Source organism: Mercenaria mercenaria, chromosome 17 (assembly GCF_021730395.1).
Source record: "Mercenaria mercenaria strain notata chromosome 17, MADL_Memer_1, whole genome shotgun sequence".
Classification (NCBI taxonomy): domain Eukaryota; kingdom Metazoa; phylum Mollusca; class Bivalvia; order Venerida; family Veneridae; genus Mercenaria; species Mercenaria mercenaria.
In genome coordinates, this window is record NC_069377.1 from 63,893,084 (window position 1) to 63,904,897 (window position 11,814).

Here is an 11,814-nt window from a genome sequence, read left to right on the forward strand (position 1 = left end):
TTTTGGATTTTGGAGAACTGTAAAAGGGTAAATAAGTTTTGGCAATGCAAAAGTCTTAATTACTGTAACTTTTCCAAGGAGTGTTAGTTTCCTGTGTTCCCACTGTTTAAGACAGTTTTTAAAGCTGTTGAGCTTCGGCTCTAGATTAATATTAAGGTTCACTTCTGCATTGTTTGTAAATGTCATACCAAGTGTACTAGCTGACTCTGATGTCCAGGAAAAACTTTTCTCCTGACACAGTCTAATGTTTGTATTAGCTAAAGAACCTACCCTCAGAATTGTTGTTTTTTGATTGTTTAGTTTCAATCCAGACGTGTTTTCAAAATCCGAAATTACATGAACTAGTTTTTCGAAAGATCCTGGTTCTCCATTATTTAAAAAAGTTGCGTCATCAGCGAATAATGTTTGTTTTAGTTGCTTTTCATTTATCTTTATTCCTTTTATATGTTCATCTTTTTCAATATAATTTGATAAAAATTCAATACATATTATGAAGAGCAGAGAGGACAGGGGGCATCCTTGCCGCAAACCACGTTGTATTGGGAAATTTTCAGATAAATGGCCATTGTTAATTACTACACTGCATATATCATTGTAAAAGAGCCTTACCCAATCAATAAATGAGTCCCCAAAGTTTAAGTGTTTTAGACAACGAAAAACAAAATCATGGTTCAAACTATCAAATGCTTTTTCGAAATCTGCAAACATTAAAATACCAGGTTCATTGCGTGTGTTTAAATATTCTATCGTTTCAAATAATAATCGAACATTTTCTCCTATATATCTGTTTTTCAAAAAACCTGATTGTGACTGACTTATTACAGAGTTAATAACTTTTTTCAGGCGATTTGATATGACTTTTGTTGCTATTTTATAGTCTACATTTAGCAAACTGATGGGACGCCAATTTGATAGTATCATTTGATCTTTTCCAGTTTTTGGGAGAAGTGAGGTTATCCCCTGTTTCTGAAGAGTAGTTAAGTTTTTTGTACTGTATGAAAAATTTATAGATTTTATATAATAGTCTTTAATGTTTTCCCAGAAAGTTTTATAGAACTCACAGGTAATGCCGTCTGAGCCAGGACTTTTTTGATTTTTCATTTCATTTAATGATTGCAGACACTCATATTCTGTTAACAGCCCTTCACATAAATTCTTTTGATCATTTCCCAATTTGTTCATATTTTGGTCGAAGAAATCATATTCTGATTCTCTTTCAATCTTTTTAGAGTATAATTTTTCATAGAATTTTTTTCTTCCTTTAGGATTTCATCTTGATTTGTGATCTCATTTTCATTTACTCTTAATTTAAATATACTTTTCTTTTCAGCATTTCTTTTTTCTAGATTTGCAAAGTACTTACTATTTTTTTCATTACCCTCTATGCTTTCTGCTTTACATCTAATTAATATTCCATTCATTTTTAAATCATATATTCTATCTAATTCTTGCTTTTTTATATCCAGCAAATTTTGTGCATCTTGCTCATAGTCGGACAATGTTATCTTAATTTCTAGTTTTTCTATTTCATTTATTAACTTTTCCTCTTTTTTGAAACATTTCTTTTTTTCTTTGAGAAGCATATTTAATCGTAGTATTTCTTATGGCACCTTTGATGACCTCCCACAACGTATTTGGATTGGCTTCTTTGTTTATTTCTACTGTTTAATTTATACACAATATAATTTGCTGTTTATACTCTTCTTCAATCAATAAACTATTATTCATTTTAAAGTACCCTGGTCCCCTTTTTGCATTAATAAGATCTATGTTCAGTTCAATAATTGAATGATCAGTTTTATACCCTGGTTTTATTCTACATTTTTGGGTGAAATCCGTTAAGCAATCCGATATTAAAAAATAATCTAGCCTACTGAAAATACTTGGTTTAGTATTCGAGTGCCAAGTGTATTGTAAAAGTTCAGGGTTTTTGTATCTCCAAATGTCTACAAGGTTTCCGGCTTCTATGATTTCATTAATTTTTTTCCTGCATACTGAGTGTGTATCATCCGTTCCATTTTTTTGTCTAGTTTTATATTTATTACTGTGTTAAAATCTCCACCTACAATGATATTTGTGTCATACTTTTTTAATACTTCTGTTTCCAAACAACAAAATATAGAAGAATTATTTTCATTGGGTCCATAGATATTTAATACAGTAAAATCTTTTTCATTCATTGAAAATTCAATAGAAACTAATCTTCCTGTAATTAATTCTTTAAAGGCCATATTGACGTTTGTCAGTTCAGAGTTTACAAGAATTGCTACTCCTGCCCTATTGCTCTTATTTCCACTAAAGAATGCTTTCCCATTCCATTCTGTTTTCCATACATTTGCCAAATCAGGTGTAGAATGGGTTTCTTGTAACAAACATATTGCACACTTTTTCTCTATTAACCACTGAAAAACGTGTCTCCTTTTTTTAAAGTTGCCTATACCTCTAACATTGAGAGAGCATATTGATATACTATCCATGATATATTACATAATTCCATAGATTAGACATTCTGTAATTGTGAAACTGGAGACGACAAAATCTTCACTGTTGTCTTTCATTCTAAGTATGTTTAAAGTAAAAGAAATTTTAGTTGGGCTTCACTATCTCAATTATCATGTAATTTAGCTTTTTTCTTTAAATTACTATATCCTCAAAAATACAGTCAGCATTTATATAAGACATTTAAGACTTATATATGAAAGAAAAAACATAAACTGCTACACCAAAACTTATCATTTACATTCCACACTATCATTTCAAAAAATTAAATTGTATCTTCCAACACTTCCTATAATTATGTATAAATGTAGATCTATGCATGTACGTTGTAACACTTATAATACATGTAATACTTTTTATAAAAAATTGTGTAATACTGTGAAATCATTTGGGTTTGGTGGCATCATTCTAATAGTCAAAAACGACAAATTCGTCCAGATTTACATTTGTATAATTTCAATTTCATAAAAAGAGAATTTCTATTTTGCTATTGTTGGTCCCACATCTATTATAATCGTGTATCAATATATTTTGCTTCAGTCAATTTGTACCACCTGTTTTATAACCCCGTGGAGTGGAACTCTAACTAAAAGCTTTTTTGTTCGTTGACAGATATGGCTATGCGTTTTTGTGTGACAAATTACCAACGGATCAGTTTAAAAAATGACAGCAGAATGATGTATTTTACTAAGATGTTTTAAACCAAAATAATGTATACAAAACGAAAAACAGCAGCCGGCACGAATAATCTCTTATCATACCGAATATTTCAAAGTACAGAACATTCAAATATTTCCGAAAAATAGCTGTTTTATTTGTTATGTACTAAATTGATAAACAACATCACGCTTTTTAAAGATCACACTTCATTCCATCCTGCAGACTATAAAAAGAAATATAAAAAAATTGATATTTACATGCCGAAATGATTTCACAGCTTTCCTATCTAATAAAATCTATGTTTATAATACATAAATTATAAAATATAATCCCGTCTTTCTCAGTTAGTGCATATTATACCTGTATCGGTATATTCATCTGTAATACATCGATTCATACAGGTTTTATACCATGTGCATATACATAATGTTATGTCTCATAGAAAAATCGAAAAAAATTAAAAAGGAAAAAAAGAAAAAACCTGAATCATCATGTCTCAATTTAGCTTTGATGAAAAGAAAGGATCATGCACATTTACATGCATGGCATTACTCTTTTACTATTTGATTTTTTTTTGTTTAGACATACTACCCTAAAATTAATAGCAGCAAAATTTCGCTATAGTGTTGGTTATTTTTGAAGCCTTTCAGGTAAATATTTTTCTCTTTTTTTTTCAAAAACAATACGCTAGAATTTTGACTTCAAATGTCCAAAAATATTCTTTATAACATCTATGTTTTCACAGTTTTATTATGCTACTTTCAACTAAAAACTACAGATTATGAAATTTTTAGCAGTGTATAAAACTAGAAAGTAACATGTCGAAATGGCAAAGTCTTCTTTTATGCCGTGCGCAGCACTATTGACTTTAGATACCCTATAATAAATCATAATATATGTTTACACTCAGTGTTCACAGTATGCTATTTGTAGCATATTTTTAGCACCGTACATAAGGACCTTGTAATGTTTTTATCTACAGCAACACAATCTTTTAACCAAGACGTGAGGTATTACTGAATATGTACATTTTTAATACATGTCGAAATGTCAAAGTCTTCTTTTATGCCGTGCGCAGCACTATTGACTTTAGATGCCCTATAATAAATCATAATATATGTTTACACTCAGTGTTCACAGTATGCTATTTGTAGCATATTTTTAGCACCGTACATAAGTACCTTGTAATGTTTTTATCTACAGCAACACACAATCTTTTAACCAAGACGTGAGGTATTACTGAATATGTACATTTTAATACACATCGTTTGGTCCTTTTATGTATTTATAAAAAGAAAAATGCAAACCACAGAAACATCAAAAGAAAATAACACTGAAAAACAAGTTTTCACTCAAAAAACACAAATTGCAAAATACATTTTATACCTGTATAAGTACTTCAACAGTATTGATCTCAAATTTCAATTTTTATATGTATGTATAAGGCTATCATCTTAAACAATTGTAATATGTATTAGTTCAGCACTAAGCTACTAAACTATGATTTTTTAATGTGAGGAAGTTTCAAATGTTGACACCAAAATAAAATGTCAAAAATATGATTAAACCAGTTATGAAAAAAAAAGTTCACAAAAGTTATAATACTGTGTGTTTAGTCAAGCACTACTTACTGAACTATTTCTTTTAACTATATCATATGTTCCGGTACTCATCACTTTCAAAGCTTGCTTTTTTTTATTTCAAATAAGATTAAAAACAAAAAACTAATGGTGTTGTTTTTTTATTGAACATCACCTGATGAGCTGGTTTTACCTGTAAAAAAAGCTTTTTTAATTTAATTATAAGAAATGCTTCGTATATAGGAACCGACACATGTCAAAAATAACAAAATTACAAAAAAAGCCCATCATACATTTGTACATTACAATTTAACCAAATGTGAAAACCTTTGTTCACAAAAGTAAGATGATAATAAAATGATAATAATAATAATAATAATAATAAGAAAGAAGAACAGTTCACATGGTTTCATTTTTTCAACTTCCGCTAAAAGCGTTCAAGTCAAAATTTTATTTCTCCTATGTCGGTCATTTTTGATTGCGCCATCAATTCTTGTGGTTTACCACTTTCCCGTTGTTGGATATGGTCTTCTCTCTTTGGCAACGGTAGATCAAACCAATTCTGATACTCCTTGTATCTTACATGATGAACGTTTCCCGTTTTGTTTGCGTAATAGATTTTTCCACCCCTGGTCCATACAGAGTTTATATCATCCGGCATCTTCGTTTTCACGCTTATGAAGGCCTGCTGATTTATGTTCGTCAAATCTTCAGTAATGAATATTTTGCTTCCTTTAAATCTTTTTAGGTTGTTCATAACCATGTTTTTGGAGAACCGTGACAAAAACTTGACTATCACTTGCCTATGTTTATTTGGCTTTTTATTGCCCAGTCTGTGAGCTATATCAATGTCATAATTTGTCAAGCCTAATTCAGGAATGTGTGTGTTTAATTTGTTTATTACCTTTTGTGTAGTCTGATGTGCATTCTCTTTTTCTGTCTCTTGCAGACCACTAATCCGAATGTTATTCGACCTACTGTATTGCTCTATTTCATTCATGTATTCAGAATCTAGTTCACTATTTCTATCTATATTGCTTTTTAATTTTTCGCTTTCTTCTTTTTGCTTGTCTAACTTTTTGTTAAGACTCTTTATTTCAACCTTCAGTTTGTCGTTTTCACTCTCCTTGTCAAATAATTTCCCTTCTAATATTTCTATTTTCTTTTCTACCGACCTGAGTAGCTCATCTTTCATTTGTTGAAGCGTTTCCTGAATCATTTGTCTCAGATTTCCATCATCTTTAGTCATTACCTTTGACAGTTTTTTTATTTATTTGAACCAATTCAGTTCTTATACCTTCTATTTCCTTTGACTCGTCAACATTTTGTTTGTTCTTATTATTTTGCTTTTTAAAGGGTGGAGTACATGTACTCGAATCCAAATCACTTACGCTGCTGACCTCACTTCTTCCCCTCTTTTTTTCATTTTCACGGGACTCCATGCTGCTTGCCTGCATTTATATATAGAGAAAAATTGAAGAATGAGCCTACGTCTACGACACAAAAAAGCCCATCTCTAAAATCTCCTTCGCTCGTTTTTTACATGTTCCGTTTCATCAGAAGATGAAAAAAGAATAATGTTAGGCTACCTCTACTTGTGCTATTGAAATTCCTGGCAGCCATTATACGACTAGTCCAGATGGCTCCAATGGTGGTTCCTTTACTATAGTCAGGCCTATATTAAGCTGTTACTGCGGTGTGAATTGATAAAAAAAAATCACTTAATTTTTTATGCATATAATGTTAATGAAGGCAAAAGTTATATGCAGTAAATATGTTTTTTTCTCAGTGAACCAGATTATAAAGATGCATTACGTGAAGTTTTGTTAAGATACAGTAAGTTTCATGTAAACTTCCAACAAAATTTTAAGCAAACATTTTTTTGTAATTTCTAACTTCATAGCTTCATTTGAATGCTTGCAAATCGTTTAAAACTTTTTTGTTATGGTTGTATGCCTGATGAAAGGAGCACATTGCATGAATTGTACATCCGTTATAAAGAATTGCTCTTGAGCGAAAGATTGAAAAAAAGAACATAAATTGTATAACATTCATCCAAAAGTTATCTAACTTAGTTATTTTAGCATTCTTTATTACAAAGGAGCCATGTGTTAAGTTTCAGTTCAATACCTTGAAATAACCTTACATGCTAGACATTAATAAAAGAGTCTGTGAGAACAATATAATATTTGATATAATAGCTCTCATTATTATTTAAAAAGTAGATCTGAAAGTTTCTTCTTTCTTGTATCTATGCATAAATCAACCACAGAAATATTGATTACCAGCATCTTTAATATTTGAAAAAAGTTCTAAGAAGCCAAAATAACAGATTATGTTACCTTTTCATTAAATTAAAAGTAGTATCCAGACCAGCTCCAATGCCAACTACTGCGGCAGTGTCTGTCCAAATTATTTTACCCAGATCATAACACAAATTACCTATGCTCCGGCGATTTTACGGAGGCGCGCTCCGGATGCGCCCCCCCCCCCCCCCCCAACACAAAAACCATCCGCTAGTGGGTAGATATTAATGAATAGCTTGGAACATCCCACAGAGGTTCAAACTCCTGGAGGGATGTATGTAGTAGGGTACCAGGTTTGATTCCCTGTCAGGTCTGAGGTATTTTTAGTCTGTTACAATAGTAAATCATAAGTGATATTTCATTGCAAACTGAAAGTATTGAGACTCAGTATCATATATTCAAAGTCATATGGGTTGATCAAAATAATAAAACTTACCAAGTTACTTCTGGCAACTATGACATGGTATTATAACAGACCTCATATTAACTATCCGAAATCATTTGCAGTTTTCAAGTGACATTAATCTTCGTTACTTATGTAAAAATCCAATTATTGGTGTATTCTGTGCGTGTTTAAAGTGCCATTGCAATTAAACAAATGGTTGTTCAAAAGGTGTGTCATCCTCTAAATTCACATACTGAAATTCAATCTTCCATGAATCGTCAGTATATTGCCATTTTTGACAGGAACTGTTTAAAAAATACCGAATCATCAGAAAGTGTTGTTATAATCTACACTGATGTACAACTGTTACCCTGTACATGTACGTTTGCACAGTCTCTCTTCGTTAAAATTTGAGTTTGTTCGGAATTTTTTTTTTATCAAGACATATCAGAGTATAAGAGTTAAATCACACTCGACTGTTTTGATGACTGAACCTTAAACCCATAAACATCAATTTGTCATGCATCAGCCTTAGTTTCATAGGACTGCTAAAATGCTTTCTACTTAAAAGGACGAATAAATGTCATCCACGCAAACTTTTAGTTTTACTTTTTAAACTAATTTCTTGTATCATCATCATAGGGTAGGTGTGTAGGGGGTGGGGGGGCTTGTTGTGCCTTCCCTTCTCAGTTGACTGAGAAGTTATCTGTACTAAATTACCCAAATATTTTGGCAAAAGACTAATATTCTATCAATCTTTAGACCCAGGAATACACCAAAGACCACCATAACATACCTATACAGTTCAAAATTTTCCAGGGGGAGAGCCCCATATCCCCATTTCTAAAAGGGGTTACCATTTCATACCTGTTTTGGCTGTAAGTGTAATGCTGTATACCTGTAAACTTTCAGGGGGAGGGCCTCCAGATCCATCTAAAATGAGGTAAGTTAAAGTACCGAGTAAATGCACCAGGGGAGACCATTTAATACCTGTATTTCAAAAATTATAACTCCGTGACGTCACTAACCCTTCCTGTACATACCACTCCAAATGCGCCTCACGTCTTTGTTCTGGACCCAGTTCGCAGGGAGGAAATTGTTCTTTCTCGCTGTCGAATAGGTCATACCCGTTTGACTCACTTTTACCTTTTGAATAAAGAAGATCAACCCGAATGTGTACCATGTCAAACACCGCTAACTATTAAACACATTTTAATCGACTGTGTGTACTTTGCTACACAACGCAGTACATATTATGACGTTCAATCTTTGAGAAAATTATTTGACAACGTTTCAGTCGGAAATATTTTATCGTTTTTAAAGCAGATAGGAATATATCAAAAGATCCAACACTTCTTATTTTTATTTACATCTTGCAATATTATTATGTTTGCAGCTGATATTTTAACACACACGTACATACATTTTTACATTACTGTTTTTAGATATGCTTTACATTTTTACATGGATGCTTTTAGATATGCTTTACATTTTTACATGGATGCTTTTAGATATGTTTTACATTATTCATAGTGTTCTTTACACTTTTACATGGATGTTTTTAGGTATGCTTTACATTTTTACATCAGTGTTTAGGCTTTACAGTTGGCGTTTGCAATATGACTTCTTCTCGGCGATATATGACCATTTTGTGTCGATTCGCCGTAAAACCCAACTCACTCACTCACTCACTCACTCAGGCCTGATAAGGATTGTTGCTAAGAATCAGCACGGGTCAGTATTCATGTGTAACTATATATCTAGTTCAACAAAAGGTAGACGTCGCTCATATTATATAAAGGTTGAATACGTGCAACTTTACAAAAAGCTTACCTCTACCTTTACTATGGCTCCCAACTCTTCATAAGAAACCTTACTTACCATTAGTAAACCGGTGTTTATCTACCTGGTGGTAGGTCAAAGGGGCAAGAGTCCCATGGGGCTCCCCTATAATATTTGCAAGAAGTATACAGTCTTGCTCACTGGAATTTGGCCTCCTGGGCCTGGAAGATTTAGATTCCTTGCTTACTTCCATGTTTGTTGTTATACTTCTGCTGCACACTTCCTGTTTCGGTTTTCCAGTTGATAAATTGGCATCACTCCAAATCCCATGTCGAGGAACTGGGACCCGCCCGTGTAATTGACAAGTATAAACAGATACTGATGTGCAAGAGGCCGACAAATATGGTATAACAATGAAACAGAAGCACTGATAAACTAGTACTGTTTCAATCCATACCAGAAGTGTCGAACCTCAATCATCGTCCAATTCTTTTCAGAATTTCTCATTTCCGGCTCCAGTCCAGCATGGTGATCGGAAATTATGGTTCCGCAGGTTCACTGGGTTGAAAATATCATCAATCATTCCGGTATAATTTGTTTAATATTGTAAGAAAGTAATTACTACCATAATATATGCTGTATATTATGATAACCTACAGAAAACTAAAAATTTATCGGCGAGGTACTGACACGGACATTTCAGCGGCCGCCATCTTTGTTTAGTCTGTCATATGCGCACGCAGGAAAGATTACTTCCGGTTCCCCAAGCAACGAAGATAAGTAAAAAGCTTAGAGAAAAGAATATTAAGATTTTTCTTCGCTAAGAAATTTTCTTAGACGTTTCGTGAATACAAATTAAAGAAAATTTCTTTACTAAGTCAAAATATTTAAGTTAAGAAATTTCTTTGTGAAATCTAAGAAAACTTATAAGATGCTTCGTGAATACGGCCCCAGACCTATAAGACGTCCATTCTACAGATAGAGGAGCAACTTGGACAGGAAAAATGTCCCCACATCTGATGTTCCCAAATATAATCAGATTTGTTTTCATTTAGTTGTTTCATGCCTTTGGAGTACATAAATTGAATATTTTAGTTAACTATCGACAATTTTTCGTTATTTCATTGATTTTGCAAAGATAGCTGTAAATCAGCGACATATACGTTACACTGCGAATTTTCATTCAAAACAATATTTTAATATAACACATAACAATATTTGTGTCAGTTATATTCATGTTCAGACTAAGTACTCTTTATAGTTCAATAAGAAATGAAGTTATTTATATATTATGATTGATAAAATAAATCAAATTGTATGGAAAAATAACGTAATTTACACAAATATCAGTTGTCATAAAACGCACTTCATATTGGATTATGAAATAAGATCTATATCACCATGTAGATAAACGTACTTGAATTAATGAGGGAAACATACTATATGAACAATATAACTGTTGGTTCTGAGATATATCCGAAAATTACAGTCTTTTTGGTGAAAATAGTCTACCCATTTCGTATAAACGTATCTGTCGCATTTTTAAATTGATTAATTGGCGTTACATTTGCTTTATATTTCATACATTTTAATATGTTTCTATTTGAAAATAAAGAAATATAACACAAAATGTTTTTGTTTTGTATTGAAAAACTTTAATTTGAATATCTAACATAAAAAATAGAAATTGTAACGTATCTGTTTTATTCCATATTTATGATGTCTTATTAACTTCAGATATCAATAATAAAACCATTATCAACTTTAAGTTAAGGTGATGATTATTCAAACAATACAAACATTTTTACCCATTTATAGCACAGTCGTATAACGTATCTGTTGTTTGTAACGTATCTGTATTTAATATGTTTTCTCAAGGGAAAAAGTATGAAATCTGGACTAAAAGTTAAATACTTAAACTCGGATACAAAGTTAAACACGTGTTTTTTTTACACTGTCCAATAACATTTCTAGATAAATGCAATATAAATGTATGCTGAATGAAACACTTCGTAACGTATCTGTTAAAAACAAAATGAAACACGGTGACAGTTGAACATCATCTTAATTTATTTTCTACAATATGTTTATTTCGTTAATAAATAAATATTATTTTGATAATAATATCATTAAACATTCAAACTGTCAATAGTCGTTCCGGAACATGCATTACGCACTTGAGTATTTGAAGTGAATAGATGTTGTAACGTATCATTCTGTTGTCCAAATTGCCGACACAAAAGGTATGCGGTCAATATACAAATAATTGACACCTATTGAAAAAGGCAATGTTTTGTTCAAGATATATATCATTAACTAATCATTTGAGCATAACAGTTTATTAATTGTCCCGATATTTAAATTTCAGTACCATGCAATTCAATCTAACCCTAGATCGCCGACATAGATTTTTGATCTCATGTGCATGTGTTAAACGTCTGATTTCGAAAATAAGTTATCTCTAGTGGACATTTCAGTGCGATTTTAGACAGTTTAAAACAAGCCTTCTTCATTTGGAAAGCAAAATAATGATAATACCAAAAAGTATAAAACGTTGAACTGTGCCGACATGTTTAAATTGGAGTTGCTCCTCTATCTGTAG